The sequence below is a fragment of the Equus caballus genome, chromosome 9 (assembly GCF_041296265.1).
Source record: "Equus caballus isolate H_3958 breed thoroughbred chromosome 9, TB-T2T, whole genome shotgun sequence".
NCBI classification, from domain to species: Eukaryota; Metazoa; Chordata; class Mammalia; order Perissodactyla; family Equidae; genus Equus; species Equus caballus.
In genome coordinates this window covers 29,196,966-29,222,198 of record NC_091692.1, presented here as the reverse complement: position 1 = coordinate 29,222,198, position 25,233 = coordinate 29,196,966, and the positions used below count along the sequence as shown (strand labels likewise).

Genomic DNA, 25,233 nt, shown 5'->3' with positions numbered 1-25,233 from the left:
GATGGGCAGAGTCTGAACTTTAAAAAGAAATTGTGATAAAATATACATAACATAAAATTTACCATTTTATCCATTTTTAAGTGTACAATTCAGTGGCATTAAGCACATTCACATTGTTGTGCAACCATCACCACCATCCATCTCCAGAACTTTTGCAACATCCCAAATTGAATGTCTAAACCTTTTACACCATTTCTCCCATGTTAAATGTTTTCACCAGCAAGAATCTCCTTCCAACATTCGTCATGGTAATTAGTAAGTCTCTGGTGTGAGCAGTGAATATCCATTTTTGACAGTCAGGATGTTAAAGAGAGCAAATCCTTTGTGCCAGTTGGGATCTGTGTGGCAGAAGGCTGACAGAGCTGCCTCTCTTCAGTGTCTAGGATGTGCAGCTAGCCAACAGCCTGAAGAATGCATTCTTGATGTTATGTGGGTGAATTCAAGCTGAAACTGGCTGGCTCACACACTCGCACACTGATTATACTGAAATAATTTAAAGTAAATCATAAATACCACTGCAACCAGTACAAAGCGTGGCCCTGGATGCTTAGCCGGGGCTCAGTGAACATGTGCTAGGGAGAGGATAGAGGAAAGAATGAATAAACCTACTCTAAATGCAAGTGCAGAGAAATTGTCTTCCAGACCTTAACTTTCGTTACTCACATTTTTAGGAAACACTTCCATTTTGTGGTTCTCTTTCAAGAACGTGATTGTTTTATAGTTCTCCCAACACTGATAAGAACAATTGTTTTGAACTGGACATTGCCTAGCAGTATACCAAAGTCCTGCTTTCCTAGAATTCTCCTGCAGAGTCACTCCTTCCTGCTCAGCTTCCTTGATATATGGGCAGTGTTCACATTTCCACTGGGGCTGACTGATGCAGGGGGATGGAGTTCCATCTGGATTATAAATGTGCAGACTTCCTTCACTCTCCTGCACAGACGTGCCATAGAGCAGTTGCTCGGGTTTGCTCTCTGATGACATTTAAGATGGGACTAAATGGTTGTTCTGTCTCCTATTCCCTTCCCAAATGTGGTCAGAGGCCCACAGGGAGGGCCGGGGAAGAGTGAGAAGAACTTGCTGTATGCTTTTACATGGTGGATGAGTAGGGGAGTATGGAATTATGGTTGGGGGAGGGGAAACAGGAACTACCTCGCCTTCCACCCTGGGGGACCAGTGGCTGGAAGAGACCTTAAAAACCAGCAGGATGATCCAACAAGGGGTTAATTTCCAAAATATATAAAGAACTCATACAACTCAACAACAGAAAAATGAAAAACCTGATCAAAAAATGGGCAGAGGGGGGCCAGCCTGGTGGTGCAAGCGGTTAAGTGCGCACATTCCGCTTCTAGGCGGCCCAGGGTTGTCCAGTTCAGATCCCGGGTGTGGACATGGCACCGCTTGGCACGCCATGCTGTGGTAGGCGTCCCACATATAAAGTAGAGGAAGATGGGCATGGATGTTAACTCAGGGCCAGTCTTCCTCAGTAAAAAGAGGAGGACTGGCAGTAGTTAGCTGAGGGCTAATCTTTCTCAAAAAAAAAAAAAGGGGCAGAGGATACGAACAGACATTTTTCCAAAGAAGATGTACGGATGACCAACAGGCAGATGAAAAAATGCTCAACAGCACTAATTATTAGGGAAATGCAAATCAAAACTACAATAGGATATCACCTCACACCAGTCACTATGGCAGTAATTAACAAGACAAGAAATAACAAGTGTTGGAGAGGATGTGGAGAAAAGGGAACCTTCATGCACTGCTGGTGGGAATGCAAACTGGTAGAGCCACTATGGAAAACAATATGGAGATTTCTCAAAAAATTAAAAACAGAAATACCATGTGATCCAGCTATTCCACTACTGGGTCTGTATCCAAAGACTATGAAGTCAATAATTCAAAAAGATATATGCACCCCTATGTTCATTGCAGCATTATTCATGATAGCCGATATGTTGGAAGCAACCAAAATGCCTATCCTAAAATGAATGGTTAAAGATATGGCATATATACACAACGGAATACTACTCAGCCATAAAAAAGACAAAATTCTGCCATTTGTGACAACATGGATGGAACTTGAAGGTATTATGGTGAGTGAAGTAAATCAGAGAAAGACAAATACCATATGATTTCACTCATATGTGGAAGATAAACAAATAAGCACATAGACAAGGAGAACAGATTAATGGTTACCAGAGGAGAAGGAGGTACAGGAAGCTCAAAAGGGATAAAGGGGCACATGTGTATGGGGGTGGATAAAAACTGGACTGTTGGTGGTGAAGACAACACAGTCTATATAGAAACTGAAATGTAATAATGTATACCTGAAATTTACGCAATGTTGTAAGCCAATATGACCTGAATAAAATAATTTTTTTAAAAAAACACCAGATGGATGCTCCTACTGGGCAGATGGAGAGAGCTAGGCCAGCAGGAGCTAAGCAGCATGCCAGAGCAACCACTCACACACTTACTGGAGGCAGAGCCCTGGCAAGCCTTGTGTCCACATCCCCCTGACTAGAATGTATAGTATACTTGCCTGGATTGGCTATTGTTGAAAAAAAAGATAGAGCTGAAGGGGTTGGCCCAGTGGCTGAGTGGTTAAGTTTGCCTGCTCTGCTTTGGCAGCCCAGGGTTCACCAGTTTGGATCCTGGGCACGGACCTGCACACCACGCATCAAGCCTTGCTATAGTGGCATCCCACGTAGAAGAACTAGAATGACCCACAGCTAGGATATACAACTACATACTGGGCTTTCAGGGAGGGAAAAAAAAAGAGGAAGACTGGCAACAGATGTTAGCTCAGGGCCAATCTTCCTCACACACACAAAAAAGAAGACTTGAGTAAAACATAACTTCTGCTGTAGACATTTAAATAAGGATTTTGGAAGTTAGAAGGGACTGGAGAAATTTATTAGAATGGAGTTGGTCTAAGCACAGTGATAGGAAGATGGTAGTGACAAGGGACATTCTATATAAGCATGGATCAGTAGATGGGCCCACGCTCAAGGGTATTCAGCACCTGACCTACCCCACCCCTCCTTCCCTGACTAGAGCCTTGCAGGTTCTTGGACAGTACATCTCTTTGTCTTTAACCACTGTCCTCCATGTGCAATAATTCACTAGGGCAAAATTCTGGTTCTCTGGCAGAGTTGAAGTCACTTCACAGGTGTGGGCTCACATCGTCCTGTCTTGCTGATCAGGACTCTGGGATGAGAGTGAATTTTTTTTTTTTTTTTTTAAAGATTTTATTTTTCCCTTTTTCTCCCCAAAGCCGCCGGTACATAGTTGTATATTCTTCGTTGTGGGTTCTTCTAGTTGTGGTATGTGGGACGCTGCCTCAGCGTGGTTTGATGAGCAGTGCCATGTCCGCGCCCAGGATTTGAACCAACGAAACACTGGGCCGCCTGCAGCGGAGCGCGCGAACTTAACCGCTCGGCCACGGGGCCAGCCCCGAGAGTGAATGATTTTTTAAAGTTATTTTTGACATGGATTAGCTTGAGATTTGACTTGTCTTCCATATTTGCCCTTGTGGGCTAAAGTTGGTCCTGGATTTGCTTGTATACACCATGATGGGCCTTGCGCCATTTAGATTAATATGGTCATCTACTTCTCCATCCTCAGTTAATCATCTCAAGTTTTCCCTCCTTTTAACTTAATTTGGGAAGGGCTGGGAGAGACAGAGGGAGAGAGAGAAAATGAATGTGTGATTTGAACCAAGTTATCTTGGCATATCTCTTTAAAATTGAGTTGGATACTAACATTAACTTCTGACATGGAAGTATTTATACTAATTTAGGATATTAAATTAATGGCTAATAATAACTTTTTTGTTTGTTCCTGAAAGCTATAAACAAGCCAATGAGACCTTTTGGGCATGTTTGTGTTATAATTCTCTTTGGGAAGTTCAGTGTTAGAGATTAGTGAGATAAACCAACCAGTCCGCTGATCCCAGTTTTTATTTTTCCTTTTTTAAAAAGTAAAAGCTGGAGAAAGGAGCTGGCTACCTCTGAGGTTGTTTAGATTGTGTGTAGTTTTCTGGAAAACGTCTTCATCGTCAGGGTGAGAAGTTGAAGGTTTATTTTTATGTGTCTCTGTTTTTAGCTGCAGATCAGCATTGCTGGCTCACGGTGGAAGCCCCTTTGTATGAAACATCCCTTATTGCATTTGTCCCTTGAGCATAGCACGTGCCAAATTGTCATTCCTACGACTCTGGTTGATGTTCGGGAGAGAGGAAACATCTTGATAATTCCCTGAGATGTGTTATGTCAGAGAAAGTGTGTCATAGATCCTCAACAGCTCACACAAGGGCATCGCTAGGGCTATGATGCCAGGTGCCAGGCCTTCCAGCTCACCTGCTCAGGGACTGTTGCCCATCGCCTCTCATTGCCCAACTGTGTACACTTGGCTGCCATTTTCTCAAAGACACTTACGCAGTGGTATTTTGTAACGACGTCAATTCTTTTCCTGTCTGACCTAGAAGATTACGGTGACTCAATGCTGGCTGGTCAACCTTAAAGATTAAATCGAGGACATTAGCTTAATGATTTTAACAGCTAGTGTAAAGGATTTTCCAAGTATGAGGATGATGATACAAAATAGGGTTGGAAATTTTATTCAGTTTTAAAGAGAAAGTAAGTAGCACAGCTCAAGGCATACTTTATGATTGTATTTCTTAAAAAACAAGCTTCATGTTTTAAAATATTTAAACAAGAATAGGATATAAGAGTCTAATGGAGAATCAACATATACTAAACTTATAAAATGCCCTATTATGTGAATGAATATCCAACCATATGTTGGAAACTATGCAAGAATTGTTATTATTCTATGATTAGGATAATTATTTTCTTAGTTGAATTCGTTTGCTTCCATTTGCTCTAGTTCAGTCTTTCTCAAATGTTCATATGCATAAGAATCTCCTGGGGAGTTTATTCATAATGCAAATTCCTGGGCCACATTCTCAGACCTCAGTAGGTGTGGAGTGGGCCCCAGGAATTTTAAATAAGCACTCTTGGTGATTCCAGTGCTGGCAGTTGTGGAAATGGAGACCCTTTAGCCAATAATTAACCACTCTCTGGATGCTGACAGACAATGGAGTAAAAGTAAGGATGCCAATGGCAATTAAGCTTTATAAACATACTTGCCCTGAAAAAGAAGCTCCTGCACTCTTTTTATTTCAACTTCTAGTATCCTAGAGAGGCACATAGTTTCGAAAGAAGGGAAAAAAGCACTGGCACAATGACTTCTTTGTAGTGTTTGGTATATTGTCTAGAAATATTTGGAAATATATCCATTAGAAAAAAAATTCCTGCCTGGAATTTGGTGGGGACAAGTCTATGACATGTGCCCTGAGATTTTGCATCCCAGCCCAATGTATCTGGTCTGGAGTGCTTCACTGGTTAGCTCTGTGTCTTTGTTATTCCACTGAAAATGGAGGGGCTGGAGCACATGGTGCCGGGCTATGATGCTGGTCACACAGGACTGGGAAAAGCCTCTGCAAGCTGGCTGCATGGCCCTGAGCTACCTTGCAAAGCTGTAGCTGGGTGCTGGAGTGCTGCACCCAGGCCAGAGGGAAGAAGAAAGGTGAACAACAGCTTCCTCCTTGTCTCATGAGTGTGATTTCCCTCAAATTTAGGAAAGTCCTATCTTTTCTCTTTGAGGAGAATCAGGCCACATGATTTTATTTTCAAAATGCTAGGCATGGACTCTACAGATGAAAAGAGAAGCAAGAAAAATGTCAACAATACAGAAGCTCTTTTTCCTTTGGGATTTGTTTTTCCTGCTCCTATTTTGGAAGGCAATGATCATTTGAAGCTTCTTGGAAAGGCAGGAATGCTGTGTAAGATGACCGACTCCATCCTCAGTGCTTTGTGAGTCCTAAATCAATTGCCTATTGGACTTAGATATCCCATAGGAAACACAAATATCATGTGCACAAAAGTAGGTGTACTATTGAAATTACATTCACATTTTTGCAGAAATAGAAAAACACCATCCTAAAATTCATATGGACTCTCAGGGGATCATGAGTACCCAAAACAATTTTGAAAAAGAACAGCAACGTTGGAGGACTCATATTTCCTGATTTTAAAATGTGTTACAAACCACAGTAATCAAAACAGTGTGGTACTGGCATAAAGACAGACAAGTATACCAATGGAATAGAATAAACAGCCCAGAAATAAACCTTGCATATATGGTCGAAAAATCTTTGACATGGGTGCCAAGATCACTCAATGGGGAAAAGACAATCTCTTCAACAAATGGTGTTGGGAAAACTGGATATCTACATGCAAAAGACTGTAGTTGGACCCTTTTCTTACATCATGTGAAAAAAATCTTCTCAAAATACGTTAAAGACCTAACTGTAAGACCCCAAACTATAAAACTCCTGCAAGAAAACATAGGGGAAAATCATTATGACATTGGATTTGGCAATAGTTTCTTGGATATGACACCAAAGGCATAAATAAAAAAAGCAAAAGACAAATGGGACTATGTCAAACTTAAAAACTTTTGTGCATCAAAGGACACTATCAACAGAGTGAAAAGGCTGCCTACAGAAAGGGAGAGAATATTTGTTCTTTGTATTCTTCCATGAGATGGTCAGTCAGGTTTAGCCACAAAAGCCAACACAGGAGCGGTGCAGGAAAGGAAAATTTTTTATACTCACAAGCCCCAGAGACAGGAGGTACACCATGCCATGCGGGGCCACATGTGGAGAGCACAAGGGAGCCAGGCCAACCTAGCAGTGGTGGGTTGAGAGACACAGGTGCCTTTATTGTGGGTCAGGGTGGAGCACACAAGCCAACGGCATGAGGGGATTTCATTGGTGTGTTTGAAGGTCATTAGGTCACAGTCAGGGGAGGGCAAGAAAGGAGCTTGTGGCAGGGACCAGCCTTATCACCCTCTGCACTTAGCTGCCTGGGCAGAGTGTTCACAGCCTGTTTGTGGGGTTGTTGAAGCAGGAAGAAAACAGGAACTTTAAAAATTTACACTACAGTTTGCAAATCATATATTTGATAAGGGGTTAATATCCAGAATATATAAAGAACTCCTACAACTCAACAACAACAAAAAATCAAATAATGTAATTAAAAAGTGAGCCAAGGATTTAAATAAATACTTCTCCAAAGAATATACAAATGGCCAACAAACATATGAAAAGGTGCTCATCACCACCAATCATTAGAGAAATGCCAATCAAACTACAATAAAATACCACCTCGCACCAATTAGGATGGCTACTATCAAAAAAACATAAAGTGACAAATGTTGGCAAAGATGTGGAGAAACTGGGACTCTTGTACCCTCCTGGTGGCATTTTAAAATGGTGCAACCACTATGGAAAACAGTGTACTTGTTCCTCAAAATATTAAAAATAGAACTACCATATGATCCAGCAATCTTATTTCTGGGTATATATCTAAAAGAATAAAAAGCGTGGTCTCAAAGAGATATTTATACACCCATGTTTATAGCAGCACTATTCACAATAGTCAAAAGGTGGAAACCACTGAAATGTCCATTGACAGATGAATGGATAAACAAAATGTGGTATATACATACAATGGAGTGTTATTCAGTCTTAAAAAGGAAAGAAATCTTGTCACATACTACAACATGGATGAATCTTGAGAACATTATGCTAAGTGAAATAAGCCAGTTTCAAAAAGACAAATACTGTACAATTCCACTTATATGAGGTACTTAAAGTAGTCAAATTCATAGAGATATAAGGTAGAATGGTGGTTGCCAGGGAGTGGGGGAGGAGGGGAGAGGGAAGTTAATGTTTAATAGGTACAGAGTTTCAGTTTTGCAAGATGAGAAAATTCTGGAGATGGATGGTGGTGATGGTTGCACAACAAGGTGAATGTACTTAACACCACTGAACTATACACTTAAAAATAATTAAGATTTTAAAAAAAACCACTAAGTGTATCAGTATCATTTTTCTGTGACCCCTTCCCCCAATGCACCTTTAGAATTCTTTGCTGCTAGTCACCAAAACTAACTCTAAATGATGTTAACTATGAAAAGCAATTGATAGCAATATGCCATATTTCATTGATTTGAAGATGTACGCTTTTTCATATCCTAAGATGTCTGATATCAGAACCCTTCTCACAACCGATGGCGTTTGTAGTGGATGAGGTGCTTACTGCCCAGATCCCCCCTGCAGCTCCATCTCTTGGCGTGTTGACAGAGGACGGCTCTCAGCTGGGCGTCCCTTCCTGGGATTTGCCTCCTGTTGGAGATAGCTGCCTCCTCCAAGGCTGCACCCCACATTCAGTGACTATTCTATGTGGGAGTTCAAAGATCTGGCTCCCTTCCCTTCATGTGGGACAACTCTGAAGGGCCATCAACTGCAGAGCTCCCTGTGGGTCTGCCGAGGCCTCCATTTCTGTCCCATGGCAGCTCACCTCCTCCCCTTCCTCTGTCCTGCTGCCCTCATTCGCTGGCACATATTGTTCTGGGGAGCCTTCCTCAGCCACCCTTGCACTCAAATCTCCTCAGAGGCTTTTTTCTGGGGAACCTGGCCTAAGAAAGCACGTCACCATTTGATTGAGAGTCTCTTTTTCTTTCTTAATGTTCCATAAAAGAAAGGTGTGGCTTACCATTAATGGTGTCTTAGATTCCATAAAACAAGCTGGAAGTTAGCCAAGGGAAAGAGTGGAGGAGGTAGGAAACAGGCCGAAGCGGCTGGTGGGGACTAGATCTCAAAAGGCCTTGTAGGCTATTCTATTGAGTTTAGACTTTGTTTTGAAGGAAAGTAACATAAGCAACTTTGGTTTTTGGAAAGATCTGCCTGGTTGAGGGGTGGATAATAGATGGGAGAATGCAGGCTTTGGAGCAGAGGAAACAGAAAGCGGCTCTTTAAATAGTCTATAGTGGGGATGGTGGCAGTAGAGATGCTAAGGTTGGGGGTATGCAAGCGTCCTTACAGAGGTGGAATCTAGAAGATTTGGTTACTGTAATGGTTGTGCAGATTTCTAGAAAAGAAAGACTCTGTCTTGGGTACTACGTTCCAACAAGCCTAAGATGTGATTGATTGCAGTGTGTCATGATTTTATGTGCCACTGACAAAGAAAAAGGATGTTCCCAAACTGCGACCTGCTCTGGATTGTGAGAGACTTCCTAATCTCAGATATGTCGAAAAGTGAAAAAGTGTGCATATTAAAATTGAAAAAATGCAATACTTGTCCTTTTGAGTCAGTTTAAGCCATCTACTCTGGGGAGTTTCCTGCATCCCTAAAGCTGAGTTAGATGCCCCTCTCAATGCTTTTGTAGCAATCGGTGAGCGTAGTCCTGTTCTGACATTTGTCCTGTTACCCTAATAACACTATTTTACACTTCATGAGCAAACATCCACAAAGCCTAACATGTGCCCAGCTCTCTTCTAGGGTCAGCAATCAGCAAATGGACTCAGTAGGAAAAAATCCGACTGCATCTCCATTGCTTGTTTTCTTGCCTCCTGCCTAGTGGACTGTGGGCTTCTTGGCAGAGCACCACTGCATCCCCAATAGCTGGTGCAGTGACTGACACCTACTGAGCACAATAAGGGTTTGTTGTGAGAATGAATGAATACATTAAAGGGCTTTTCTTTTGTAGTAACTAGTTTAGTAACTCACCCTGAGCCAGACCGTTTGAACTTCATGCTTCAATCATTTCAAAGAGCCTGCCTCAACTTTCTTTGCTCACTCTGACCATCTTGAGCTTTGCTGCTGGGTTAATCTGCCCAGATTACTGCCGTTATTTGACCAGGGTCGAAATCCTTTAAAGGCTCCTTGTCACCCACTGAGAGAAGTCTGATGTTCACTGACTCCTCTCAGTCTAGTTCCAGCTCGTCTTTCTAAACCCACTTCTTACTATTCCCCCATAGGAATCATGATCTGCTCACAATTCTTTAAGTCCTTCCTGATTTTGTCTTTGCTTGACTATCGTCTTAGTCTTGCATATTCACTCCTTTTCTCTCCCCAAATCCTAACCATACACTAATACTAACTTCAGATGCCAGCTTATCCTGGATCTTTTCTTAGTTGCAGTGGTTCACAGAGATTTATTTCTTACCTCCATCAGCTATAACTTGTACCATCTAACTTATGTCCCTTATATTATGATTTAAACATTCATTTCTCGCCTCCTTAATCATGTGGGAAATTCTTCATGGGTGGGAATTTTATAACATATTTATATGTTCTTTTGCCTAAACACAGTATATGGCAGATAGAATATATTTAGAAATAGCTTGGTGAACAAATGAATGGATGTTAATCTACTGGATGTCTCCTGCTTTTCTCCCCACCTCGGTTCCAGTCCCCGGGGACTACTTTCTACTCTTCTAGTAATTTTTTTTCCCTGAGAAACCTCTAAATTTCTAAATAATATGCTTCTGTGTTGCTATTTCTTGATGGATCAGTTTTATACGCTTATTTCTATTACAATAGGATCACAAATTCCCTTTTTTCCTGGTTCATTCCCTTGTTTTACTGAAGCATACCCTCCAGTAGCACTCTAAGAAGGAATAGATGAAGACTATTTCTCTTTTTTCTTAATCAAGTCTATTTTTAGAGCAGTTGTAAGTTTACAGCATAACTGAGGGGAAAGTACTAAGATTTCTTATATCCTTTGTCCCCTCACATGCACAGCTTCCCCCTTATCCATCTCCCCGACCAGAGTGGTACATTTGTTACAGTTAATGAACCTACATTGACACATCATAATCACCCAACGTCCATAGTTTACATTAGGGTTCATTCTTGCTGTTATACATTCTGTGAGTTTGGACAAATGTATAGTGACTTGTATCCATCATTATAATATCATACAGAGTATTTTCACACTGCCATAAAAATCCTCTGTGCTCCACCTTTCATCCCTACCTCTCTCAACCCGCAGCAAGAACTGATCTTTATACTGTCTCCATTGTTTTGCCTTTCCCTGATGTCAAATTGTTGGAATCATACAGTATGAAGCCTTTTCAGATTGGCTTCTTTCACTTAGTGATATGCATTTAAGTTTCCTCCATGTCTTTTCATGGCTTGGGAATTCATTTCTTTTTAGCACTGAATTATATCACATTGTCCGGATGTACCATCATTTATTTATCCATTCACCTACTGAAGAACATCTTGATAGCTTCCAAGTTTTAACAACTATTAATAAAGTTGCTATAAACATCCATGTACAGGTTTTTGTATGGTCATAATTTTTTCAACCTCTTTGGGTAAATATCAAGGAGATAATTGCTGGATTATATGCTAAGAGCATGTTGAATTTTGTACCACCAAACTGTCTTCCAAAGTGGCTCTATTGTTTTGCATTCCTACCAGCAATGAATGAGAGTTTCCATTGCTCCATATCCTTGCCAACATTTAGTGTTGTCAGTGTTTTGGATTTTGGCCATTCTAATAGGTATGTCATAGTATCTCATTGTTATTTTAATTTGCGTGTCCCTGATAACATATGATGTGGAGCATCTTTTCATATGCTTATTTGCCATCTCTTTGGTGAGGTGTCTGTTAAGGTCTTTGGCCTATTTTTTAATCAAGTTGTTTTCTTACTTTTGAGTTTTAAGAATTCCTCGTATATTTTGGGTAACAATCCTTTATCAGATGTGTCTTTTGCAAATCTTTTCTCCCAGTCTGTGAGTTTTCTCTTCATTCTCTTGAGATTGTCTTTCGTACAGCCGAAGTTTGTAATTATAATGGGATCCAGCTTGTCCATTATTTCTTTCATAGATTGTGCCTTTGGTGTCTTATCTAAAAAGACAGCATCTTACTTAAGGTCATCTAGGTTTTCTGAGAGCTCTATTTTTTGATTCTTTGCATGTCTAAAAATGTCTTTATTCTATCCTCATACTTGATTAATAATTCGGCTAGGTATAGCATTCCTTTGGAATCTTGAAGTCCTGTAACATTCCAGCCTTGCTGTTAAGAAATTTGATGACATCGGAACTCCTTTTCCTTGGTTTGTTACCTGTTTTACTTCTGTCTTCCCTTTACATACAGGAAGTGAAATTTTCAATGATATGCCTTTGCATGAATTTAAAAAATTAATTGTGGTGGCTATGTGGGCACTTTAAAGCTACTAACTTATTAGAGAAATGTTTTTGGTATTGTTTTTTATGATTACCCGTCTTCTCAATTTTCATTCTTTTTTCCTGGAATGCTGCTTACCAGAAGTTCTAACTTCTGAGTTCATCCACTACTTATCTTATTTATTTCCTGTTTGCTATCTATTTACCTTCTTATCCTGCTTTCCAAACATTTATTTGATTTTAACTTTCAATGTTCCGTTGGATTTTTAAAATTTCAACTCTGATATTCATTTTACCCATGGTCCCTTTTTTCTTTAATCCCTTTCATATCACCTTTCTTTGAGGCTATTAATTATGGTTTATTCTGTTCTCTATATTGTCTTTCTCCTTACTGTTCTCCCCTCACTTTTCTGTTTGTTTTGGTCTTGGTGACAAATATCTTCCATTGGCCCCACCAATCTGCACTCAGGTCATACACTCCATCCCTCTGCTTTTTGTCATGGAGACTGAATCAACAGGTTCCTTTGCCTTCTAGCTTCTCTTTGGGCTTGGCCGTTGGGAGAGTGGGATAGAGGAGAGTGTGCATGGGGTATTGGTTCCGTCAGTTCCTCCTGACAACTAGACAAGGCTAAATTCTTCTACCAAAGGCCACAGTTCTGAGTGAGTGACCACTCCACACAGCTACCTTCTCCAGATGTTGGCAATTCCTCGTTCCTGCTTATTCACCCTGGGCACTGCCTACTCTTGTCAACTATCCCTCCCTTAAATTATCCTTAAATTTCCAAGTTTGAGTGTGCCATCTGTTTCCTTTCAGAACCCTAACTGATACAATCTTCTTCAGGTAAGAAGACTTCTTCAAACGTATAGTGATCTTCAACTGTCCCTTCATAGCTAAGAGTGAGGCAGTAAAAAGCTGATGGGAAGCCCTGCTGTATTGTAGGGGCTTGTTGCCTGGTGAGCTTCGCCGTCAAGACATAGGGGACAATCATTTCATTGGGGTGCTCCCAAATGTCACTATCTGGATATATTTTCTCTGGGACTTTCACTGGAGAATAATAATTCTCTAATCTCCAGCTGCTGGGAGGAGGATGGAGAGGTGACCATAAGCATAGCTCCTGATATCTGGGAGCAGGGCAGAGGGCTAGAACTCGAAGGTCCACATGTGGACCTGCACTAAGCGTCCCATGTGGGCACATCTACTCCTGCCCTGTCCTGGCTCTGGGCTTGGAAGGGAGAGTAGAAAGGAGCTACCTGCTGTGGGATGATGTGGGGGCCAATTAGGGTCTAGGTCTTCTGTGTCCACAATTTCACACAGTTTCTTGTTTGGAACAGCATCTTCTCCTTGCCTTCCATGAGAACTTCCCTGGGATAAACTGGCCTGCCTCTCAGCTGAGTCAGTTACCACACCTCCTTCTACGTTGTGCCTTCACAATTTACTGAGATTTCATGACTGTTGTTGTTTCTTCTCCCTTTCTTTGTATAATTTGGGGTGAATATATTTTTTTATTCTTTTACTGTCATTTTGGGAGTGATTAAAAAAAGGTGTGAATGCATATAAATGCTATTTTTAGGATTAAAAAAAAGGAAATTTTTTTTTGTAAGCAAAAGCAAGAGACAGTACAGCCCAGTGGTTCAGAGCCTGAATCCAGCGCTGTGACTTCATTTCCTCCCCTGTGAAAAGGAGAGGAGTGTAAGAATAGCACCTCCTTTAGAGAATTTCTGGGAAGATTAAATTAGTTACTATTATAGGGTGCTCAAAAGAGCATGTAGTACATAGTTAGCACTACCTAAAAGGACAGTAAAACACACATGGTTTCAAAATATTCTCTTAATAGAACAGCTGTGAGCAATAGGCCCCTGATACAGGGTTCTGAGATTCCTTTACATAGTTCACTGGAAGCTAGTTTTACCAGGAGCTAGTGGTTGGCTGACCCAGGGACAGAGATCATCTGGGGTCGTAGTATGGAGCTTTCCAAGGTTGAGGAGAGGAAGATAGGCAGAAAAATTCTGCTGCCCTTTCATGAAGCAGGCCTGGAGGAGAGAGGCTGGGGCAGGCCTGAGGAGAGAGAGGGAGGCATTGGGAGTGGGTGGCCTGCTCTGGGTCCCCCAGGTGCTCTCATCCTGCTGGGTTAGGTCCAGGCTGGTGTGCAATTTAGGCAGCACTGCAACCTGGAAGAGTAGGAATCTGCCCAGAATGTTCTGGAAGAACTCATCAAGAGACTGACAGTAGGAATAGGCAGTAACTATGCACTCTAAAGATCTACTGCTTAAACAATACTATTAAAAACACAGAAAAAGGATTTAGAGAAAATCAATCAATACATATTTAGGCTGGGATGAGTATTTGAAAAAAGTCAGGGATGTTTTAAAGAAGAGAAGACAAAACCGACTTGCTCTAACTTAGACTCCTCAGGGCAACAGAGGAATATTGTAAACATGGCCTGATTAACTTGTAGAAACCATGGCCTTTGTAATTGTCTTGCTTATCAATCCAAGAAATATTTACTGAGCACCAACTATATGAAGACAGGGTGACAGTGTTACAAAGGAAAACCAAGCACCATCCTTTTCCCCTGGGGGCTTTCCATCTAAATGAGACATTTGCAAAAGTCACTAAATCAAGGTAATATGATGAGCAGTAAAGTTAACTGATGTTATGGAATTTAGTAGAAGAAGAAATAACTGATCAGTAAAAACGTGGGAGAGATGGGGTACAACCTGGGGTTTTGTCCTTTCTCTTCTGTTGCCTGGTCACTGCCTCTTCCTCTCCTCAGACCATATGCCCAGCAGAGCAGAAATACCTGTGTTCCTCATGCAGGTCACGCTATCTGTCACTCCAGGCCTACAGCAGGTAATCCATTACCTTGGAATGCTCTTCCTGCAGCCCCTTCCTTTGTGGCTAACAGCTGGGTGCTACCTGACTCACCTTCAAGTCTCAGCTGTAACACCAGCTTTTCCTGGGGCCTCTTGTGACCTGATAAGGGATATTTTCCCCCTTTGTATAATAATTTAATATATTCCAGCCAAACAAAGTATTTGTATCTTTATTTAATTCAATTAAAATAGACCCACATGATATATTATGTAACTCTCATTATATACACATTATATGCTGATTACTCAACTGTCAGTAAACCACGAAGGGTGCCAGTGACGCTCAGCACGGATTAACAGTCTCCTAAATGTAAGGGGCATTTTTCACATATTCTCCTAGCACTCCTGTGTACCCGCTGGCATTGCTTAGCATGCTGCATTGAATCAGCCGTTTAAACACTGCGTCTCCCTCTAGGCTGTGGGCTCCCTGTGCAAGTCTTGTGGACAGTTGTGCTCCAGCACCTGGTATCCAACACGAACATGTGATGAGGGCACAGTAGGGAGGGAGAACAGCAAAAGGGAAACGCATGTGTGTGCGTGTGTGTGGCAAGACAGGATGAGTTCAGCTTTTGTCCCCTGAGAGTGAGCAGCCTATAAACTGGCATGGGTTCCCACTGGCAGGCAGTGGGAAGTGGGTAAAGAAACTAAGTCCCAGCCTGCAGAGGAAGATAGCGGTCCCTGGCTTTAAAATTCCTGTTAATGTCCGTCCTTGCTAAGCAAAGTGTGGTCTGAGGACGAGTGGCAGCAGCATCACCTGGGAGCTTGTTAGACAGAGACTCTCAGGCTCCACCCCAGATTGGCTGGGTCACAATGAGCATTTTTACAGGCACCTCAGATAAGTTGCACGCACTTTAAAGTGTAAGAAGCATGCCCCAGACGATGCCAAGGCTTCCACGATTCCACTGACTTGATGTCTTTTTTTAAAGATTTTATTTTTTCCCTTTTCTCCCCAAAGCCCCCCGGTACATAGTTATATATTTCTAGTTGTGGGTCCTTCTAGTTGTGGCATGTAGGATGCTGCCTCAGCATGGCTTGATGAGCAGTGCCATGTCCGGGCCGAGGATCTGAACTGGTGAACCCTGGGCCACCAAAGCGGATCGCGCAAACTTTACCACTCAGTCCCGGGGCCAGCCCCCATCCAATGACTTGACTTTAAATTTTGTCCAGTCACTCCTTACTTCAACACTCCCAACATTTTCATATATTGAATTTTTCATACCCTCTTGCAAACTGTTGAAAAAGAGAAAATGTTAAAAACAATAAATTAATTTCCATGCAAAGAGCAGAGACCATTCTCAACATACCTTGTGTTCTCAAAAGGGACTGAGTGGTGTAACCATGGCATAGTCAAGTCCGCTATCAAGATCTGGCCGTGCATCAGTTGGTGACACAGAACCTTGTTTTGAGGTAACTTCCAGCTCCGTGGATTTTTTGCATCAGCCTCAGTCCATGTCAGAATCTTTCTTCATAAGAATGAAATGGTGTTTATTTAGTGGCAAGCATATTAACTGTTTTCTTTAATAATGAGCCAATATTGATACATTATCATTAACTGAAGTCTATACTTTATTCAGATTTCCTTAGTTTTTATCTGATGTCCTTATTCTATTCCATATCCCATCCAGAATCCCATATTATATGTCATATTACGTGTAAGGGGACATTACATGCCTCCTTACGCTCCTCTTGGCTATTGACTATTTCTCAGACTTTCCTTATTTTGGGACATACTAATTTTAACAACTCTTTTATTTTTAGAATGCCCCTTCTTTCCCTAGAAGAGCAGAATCCTGCTGAATGAATTCATATAACACTTTAAATCAGATTTAAGAAAATAAAAGCCTGATAATGAGCTCCTGGAGGGTGGGAGTGTGTTACTGTAATCAATCTATGGCTCCAGAATCAAGCGCAGTTCCTGGAACAAATAGGTGCTCAGTACACAGAGTAGCCAATTTCTTGGTTTATTCTTTAGCATGCCCCTACTAGGTATGTGTGCATTGGGGTTATAATGATCAGTGGGAGAAGGTCCTGCTCTTAAACATCTTAGAGACAGAGGTAGAGACATTTAAGCGGAATAAAACTTTTTTTACTTGGGAGCCTTGCTGGACCCACCTAGAGAGTTTGGTGAGGGAGACAGTGATCCTTTCTCAAATGCCCTTGGGGTTAAGGCTGAGTCAGGAAAGCCTTTCTAGGAGAGTGAATCTTAAAAGATGACTTGGTGTTGAACCAGCAGAAAAGAGGAAAAAAGTTCTGTGTTGGTTTGTTGTTATCATTTGCTTTAGTAGCTGATATTTGGAATTATTTTGGTTTAGATTTTGAGACTGAATCTGTAGTTTCAAACTAACTGGTAATATCTATCTTTTTGAAAATTTGTTTACTTTATGCCAAAATCTAACTTCCTGATTAAAAGAAGGATAAATAAAAAGTTGCCTTTTGAGTAGTGCTGCTCAATAGAACTTTCCATGATGATGGAAGTGTTCTGTATCTGTGCTGTGTCATATGGTGGACACTAGCTACTTATGTCTACTGGGCACTTTTAATGTGGCCTGCATGACTGAGGAACAGAATTTTAAATTTTGTTAAGTTTTAATTAATTTAAATTTAAATAGCCACGTACAGCTAGTGAGTATCACATTGGACAGTGCAGCCTGGGAACACTAACAAAGTCTACTGGGCATCACAGTTTAAGAAGACAACTGATTTTAGGGGAAGAAATGGATTAAGAAGAGATGTAACTTCCTTGAAATATTGAAGATTTTTAATATCAAAGGGAACATGACCCTGAAAAAATATTATTTTCTATGTTCCTCAGTGCATTTGCCTGGAATACTGCCTGCTTGGTTAACTTCTCTCTGCACAGGCAGTTGTGTAAAAGATTGTTCTGTGAACAAACTTGGTGATCAATTTGGGAGACGTTGTTTATACTGGACAATTTTTTTTGTTTGTTCTCCATTGAGGCGTTTTATTTGCATGAATGTATTACATCCCTAGAAAAAGAATCCCGGAATTTTCCCTCCTGTGTATTTTTGTCTTGCTTCTTCTTGGTCCATGATGCCAGCTGAGATTATCAGTATAATGACCCCAAACTGACCGGATGGGAGCAGGTTATTCTGCCGTTTTTCTAGATCTTTGGGTTGCACCTCAAATCTGGGGCTGATCACACTTGTCTAACCTGCTGGTGAGGTTCACAACAATATTTCCAGCTCTGTGAGCATCAGTGATTTCAAGTTCACCGACGTAGCCGTGCTTCATCACCACAGTTAGAAACCAGATGTTGACTTTGGAGCACATCTAATAAGAATCTAGCATTCGCCTAATTTTTTCAGTGTTGTTGATGCTCTTGAGAACATCAGCCAGGACATTCACGTGCACCATTATGGCGGAACAGAAAGATGAGGAAAGAGTTGGACAATTTTGATTATCTGTCTGCACCAAAGATTTTCCAGCAAGAGGTTTGCAACTTGTAAATATCTTTCAATTTTAAAACATAGGTATAGATTAACACTGTCCAACTGACATTTGTGAATGGCAATAGAAAATGCATGTATAATAGGGAATAAGGAAAATGTCAGAAATACTTACCTTTTGATGGTTTAAGGGGTTCAGAAGTCTCTTAATAAGAGAATGATTATTCTCAAGTCTCCCACGCCTTTTTATAGGGTCCACAATTTTCGGTGTTATTCTCCTTCCACGAGCTATGTGATTTTCGCCTAAATCGTAGAACCAGTGAAGAAATGAGTTATTTTGTATGTTATCATGTGTTGTGTATGACGTTATCATGTGTTATGTATGACATTATCCATGGCCCTTTTCTTACAACAACAAATGATGGCACTTTGGATAATCTAACTCAGTGGGCCTAAAGGCCTAAGGCCTCCCCAAGATGTGCTACTTTGGCACGTGGAATATTTTGAACTAAAGGCAAATGAGACCCTGTGGGCTCAAGAGAAACATTTACTTCTCCCTTAAATAATTTTAATTGGCAGCCTTGCCCATAACATGAGTTATTATCAGAAATAAATTTTATGACCTGTCTGCATGTCGAGGCAAACCTCTAATTACTGAACATCTGCTCTTCTTATTGTCCTGTGAATTACCCTCCTCCCCTCTGAAGCCTCAGGACCCTATCCCATTCCTTAGCTCAAGGTGACCTATATACCTCATTTTACCTTTTTGTCTCTGAACTTCTCACATATGTGGGGTCTCTGACTCTCTCATATGTATGGGGTTGCTGCATATACAAAATTAAATTTGATTTTCTCCTGTTAATGTCTCATGTCAATGTAATTCTTAGAGCAGCCAGAAGAACCTAGAAGGGTAGAGGAATATTTCTTCCTCCTCCACAGGCCTCAACGTTGTTTTTAACTACAGTACAGTGGAGAGGAGCCAGGAGCACTTCTTTTCGGGTAAGACACTCTCGAGGGCAGGTGTAGGGGGAGAAGGAGAAGGAAAAGGAAGGAGGGAGGGAATGGGGCCCTTGGGAGACGGAGAGACACAGGGTGTATGTGGGCAATTTCTTCAGCTTTAAAAAGGACTCACAAAGATGTATCCATACTTTTACCTTTTAGCCGTGTAGATGCAGGTGAAAGGGGTTGCTCACAGAAAAACTGTGAGGTTGGGCCTGGGAGAGAAGGAAAGAGACTGACTTTTCCCAGTTTAGTTTGCTCTTCTTTTTGATGTTTGTTCTATATGCAAATAGTATCTTTTTAAAAATAATTGCATTTGAAATAATTAGATTTAACACAGATGAAAACATGAAAAGCTATTCCATTGTTAGCAACTCTTGAATTACTAGAGATTAGTGTCAACTTATTTTATGAAATAAATTTCTGTTTGAATCTATGACAGTCATTCTCTATAGCCTTCTTTAATTTCTCTCCAAAACTAGAAAGTGCCCTGAGAAGAATTATCTCTCCTTCTCTCCAGGTCTGACTCCCTGTGAACTTCTCCTGTCTTCACAGCTATTATGCACTTGATTTCATTTTCATAGCTATCTGATCCTGCTGTTGGTTTCTCAGCTGACTTACAGCTGGGGTTGAACAATGCAACTGCCCGATGCTGTTAGCATTGCATTTTCATACAATGTCTCTCTGTTGGTTTGCCTCAGGTGTTGTGGGAAATCTTCTAAAAGGAAACTTATCAGGTGTTCCCTAACTGTAGCTACCAACCAACTCTGATAACAACACATCTTTCTAAGTACTAAATTTCTAGATTTTTAATTTATTGGGACTGTCATTGCTGCAATAATATTCCAATAAAGTACAAGAATTTGGAAACTACAGTCTTGTAGTTTCTGTGCCTCTTTTGTGAACGCTTCAAGTAGTCTTTTGATACTTTTTTCGCTTTACATTTCCTAACTGAAAGTCAATTAGCCTTACTCAGTGAAGAACTTTAAGATTATAATTTTGTAAAATAACAATCACTCTGATGAGCATAACTATGACCAAGTCATATCAAAATAATAAGGCTCAATTTGGGCAAAGAAATAAATTATTTTCCCAAATCATGAGAAATTTCTGATGAATAGTTCATGAGAAACAGAAGCAATGAACTTATGCATAAAGATTCTATTTGAATTAATCTCAACTACATAAATGTTCCTTACTAAATCTAACTTTTGATAAGGGACAAGAAAGTAGGAAGCAAGAGAAATGGCTTCTATAGACCTAACTGGAGACTTACCAAAGACAAACCAATGGAGAGAATGATGGAAGTAAGTGATAAACCCTGGAATTAAGTAATCATGAAAATTTTTAAAAATTAATTTTGAAAGCCATAAATTACACAAAAGTGTTACGAATGATAAAACAAGCAACTATATACCCTTTATCCAGATTTACAAGTTCTTCAGATCCTGCCACATCTGCTTTCTGTCTCCCTCTCCTGCGTTCATCAATACATTAGCATTCATTTCCTAGGAAGGGGACATTTTCCCACAAATCCCAATACCATTATCACACTCAAGAAACATTAATTCAATACTATAATCTAACGTATGGTCCATATTTCAAATGCTCCTCTTGTCTCCAAAATGTCTTTTAAAGCTGCAGTTTTTTCCAATTCAAAACTCCCTCAAGGCTCACACATTGCGTTTGGCTGTATTTTCTCTAGAGTCACATTGTGTGGGAAGTATGCTCCGTGCGATGGTACCCTCCATTTACACCACCAGCCAAGCTCTCCTTGATCACACAACAGGAAAGCTCACAGCCAGATTAAGATGCTGAAATCACGGGGTTTAATCAATTAAAACATACAACAAGCAGCAAGGGGATGCAGACCGCACATATGTCCCGTTTCTCTTGGGCTTCACCTTCCTGTGGATGCTGTGATTACTCGGCCAGAGATGGGCTCTGAGCCAGTGACCCCAGTAATGGGAGATTTCAGGGACCCAGACACACACTTGCTTTGTGGGAGGGACACAAGGCACTACAGCCATGGGCCAGTTAGCCTGATGAGCAGCTGTGGAATGAATATCACTGATGAGCAGCCAATTTTAGGGCCTCGTGAATATTGGGGGCCTAATAAAAATCTTCTGTATATTTTGTAGGGCATGAATATCTAGTGCCTCTTTGTTTTTCCATCCCTTTCCATCTGTGTGGTACATTCAGGCTGCATTTCATCTAGTTTAGCTATACTTAGAACATCTTATGAGTTCTACCCACGTCTCACAAACTGCTTGCTTTTGCACTTAATTTCTCTGCCCTCCTTACTTGCTTTCTTGTCTCTATAACAGATTCTAACATTCTTAAATAATATGACATACACAAGTATCTTTTAATCAGAACAGTTCCCTCTCTCTTGTTTTTTCACTACACTGAACTTTTTGAAGAGTCTAGGCTAGTTGTCCTGTAGAATATTCCATATTCTGGATTTTTGATTTGTTTGATTGCTTTCTCATGACTAAATTCAGGGTTAAACATTTCTGGCAAGAATTCCAAGAGGCACATAATGTGAAGCTCTCCTACTAAGGCTCACTTTGCTCCTTTAGTTAAAGTTGTCGCTGCCAATCCCCCTATCATAAAGATAATCTGTAGGGTGCCACTTCTAGACCTGGTGAGTAACCTATGTCCCTGCATTATCTTCACCGGTGGTTTTTCCATCCATTAATGATGATTGCCTGGATCATGGTTGCAGTAGGGGGTGTGAGTGGTGATTTTCAAATTTTATCATTTCTTCTACAGTCATTAAATGGAATTCTTCTGAAAAGAAGAGCTTTCCCTCCTTCCCCTTCCTTTCTTTTGGAGTGTCCATGGATTTTATTTTTTCATAAATTCAATGTATTATAATCCATCATGATCACTAGTTTTTGATGCTCAAATAATCCCCAAATTCGTGCAGTGAGAGCCTCTCTAATCTGGATCCTCTGTCTATTGAAATACACTTCTCATCTTTGAGCACTTCTTTGCTTTCTGACACAGCCTGGTGCTCCAGCCTCACATTATACCTCCTCTGCCCCCGACCTGGAATCAGTGATTTCTTCAGGGAGACTGGTGTCTTTTAGAGGGGAAATGTATTTGGAAATAAGGATGTGGACACTGGGTGCACTTATTGCTAAAGTGGGGTTATTGTTTGTAGACCATTTCAGTGGACAGAGGTAGGAAATATACGTATGTGGGTACACACATACACATGCACACCTCTAACTTCTAACACACCCCTCCAACCCTCCAATATCACAAGGTTCCTCTCAGTTTTCTCCCATTAAATATTTATATCTCCCCTCTCCCACAGTGAAAACCCTGGTTCCCAGTAACAGTATACTTTTATTCATTTGCTCTATCCTTCAATACGCAGAAAATGCTTTCAGCATTACATCTATTCCACTACCAACGACAAGCCTACTAGGTTCAGTTTGACTTTTTTTGCAATTTTTTTGTGCTGAAAATACACATTTCACTAAGAGTATGTAATCAGAGCACAGTAATTCAAAAGTTATTTGAATTAATTCTTTTATCTGTGTGGTGATGTGATCAATTTGATGTACAGCTAGCTTTGTGTATTCAATTTTAGGGTTTCATTTTAATCCTTTTTTGTAATTTAAATTTTGTTTAAATATAAAAGTGTGCATTCAGAGAAGTCTTACTTCTATCCCTGTCACCTCCATCCTTCTCTTATCTGCTTCCTGTAGAAAATTATTCTTATTTATTTCTGCTTTATCTTTCTTAAGTTTCTCTTTTAAAAAAATAAGCATATGCTTATAGTGTGTACTTTTATTTCCATTTCTTTCTTACCAAAAAAGTATCCTATTATATGCATTCTTTCACACTTTGCCCTTTTAATTTAAAATTATGTCCTGAAATTGCTCTGTATTTGTTCATAGAGATCATGTACATTCCTTTTTAAGGCTGCATAGTATTTCATTATGTGATTGCACTATAATTTGTTCAGCCAGTCTCCTAAGGATGGACATTTAGTTTTTTTCTAATAGCGTGCATTAAAAACAATAGCACACAGAATAACCTTGGGCATTTGTCTTTTATTATATTTGGCATGTTATTTTTCAGGGTGAATTTATACAAGTGGGATTGCTGGTCAAAGAGTGCATAGTTTTATTAGATCTTGCAAAATTCCCCTTCATGGGGTTTGTACCATTTTGTCCTCTTAGTCCTAATCTTACAGCAGGACTGTATGCTCATTGACAGACCAAGAGAGTGCTTTCAAGCTTTTGAATTTTTAGCCATCTGATAGGTTAGACACGGTATCTCAGGGTGCATTTTATTTAGGAATTAAACTGAGCATCTTTTACTATGTTTAAGTGCCGTTTGCTTATTTTTTTTGTGAACTGCTATTCATGTCATTGTTTAAATAAATATTTTTCCCCTCAATATTTAAAGTGCTTTGTAAATCAGAGGCATGAGCCCTTTGTTTGTATAGAAGCTGCAAATACTCTCTCTCAGGTTGTTCCTTGTCTTTTGATTTTCCTTATGGAGCTTTGTTATTGTCACTGTTATTACAGAAAAGTTTCAAAATTTTGTGAAATCAAATTTATGACTCTTGACTGTTGTTTCTTTTGGATTTTGAGTCGTGGTTTAAAGGTTGTCCCCACATTCAGATTACAAAGGAATTAGTCAAACTTTCTTCTAGTATGTGTATTGTTTCATTGTGTACGTTTTGATTTCTTATCCATTTGGTGCATGGACTGAGGAAATTTAATTTCCAGTTAAAAGTTTACCATATTGCCTCTCAAAGAAAGCTAATTTTAAAGTGAAATCTCATTGAAAAGACAAAGAACTTACATCTAGAATATATAAAGAACAACAAATCAACAAAATAGGGAAGACAACTTGGTATAAAAATGGGCAAGAGAAGTTCAAAAGGCATTTCATACAAGAGAGAATCCAAGTTTTGGTGAGGATAGCACTCCGAGCACATGCCCTGGTGAGGACCACTTTGGCAGACTGTTTGATAGGAACTATTACACTTAAGGATGCACATTCTTCATAACCCAACAATTCTACCCTTAGGTGTAATCAAAATTACACCTTAGGTGTAATCAAAAGAACTAAGTGCACATTTCCCCAGTTGACATATATGCTTTCAATGCAGGGTTACTTTTACAATAGCCTTGACGTGGAAGCAGCCCAAATGTTCATCAACAGCAGAATGGATGAATAAATTGTGGTATATTCATTAAAAGGGAATACACCATAGCAGTGAAAATGAATAGGGCTACATGCAACAATTTGAATAAATCTCATAAATATAATGTTGAGTGACAGAAATCAGATATAAAAGAATATATATTGTAGGATTTCATTTATATAAAGTTTCAAAATTGTTTTAACTTAACTATAATGTTTAGGTTGAATACTCTGTTGGTAAACTATAAAGAAAAGTTGGGAAGTAATTAAAATTAAAGTCAAAATATTGGTTATTTTGTGGGGGAAAGAGGGTTTTGTGATTGGGAAGAGGAAGACAGACGAAGCTTCTTAGATGGGTGCAATGTTCTGTTTCCTGACCTAGATGGCTGTTGCAGAGTTTTTGTTTTAGAAAATGGTGATATTGTACATTTATATTTTAGATTCTTGTGTTATATTTTACAATAAAATATATACACAAATATTTCTAAATCCCACTAGACTGTGTTACAAACAGGAAATTACCTAAAGGAAAAATGAGCAAAAGGTATAAATAGACAGTTCTTAGAAAAGCAAGTACAAATGGCTGAAAAAATATGAAAGCATGCACTCATTCATAAGTAGCCAGGAAAGTAGAAGACAAAGTAACAGCAAAATATCCCTTTACGTGAACTAAACTGACATGTTCAAAGGAGCAATAATACTTGTTACTGATGGAGATGAGGCGAGAGGGAT

The 25,233-nt window shown here is 40.0% G+C and overlaps 1 long non-coding RNA gene and 1 pseudogene across 2 annotated transcripts in view; one reads left to right on the top strand and one right to left on the bottom strand.

The window, feature by feature from the left end:
• LOC102147348 (uncharacterized) overlaps positions 1-25,233 on the top strand; it is a 117,741-nt gene that overhangs the window by 43,782 nt on the left and 48,726 nt on the right. The window lies entirely within an intron of this gene.
• LOC138915519 (small ribosomal subunit protein uS8-like) lies at positions 17,908-18,298 on the bottom strand (annotated as a pseudogene).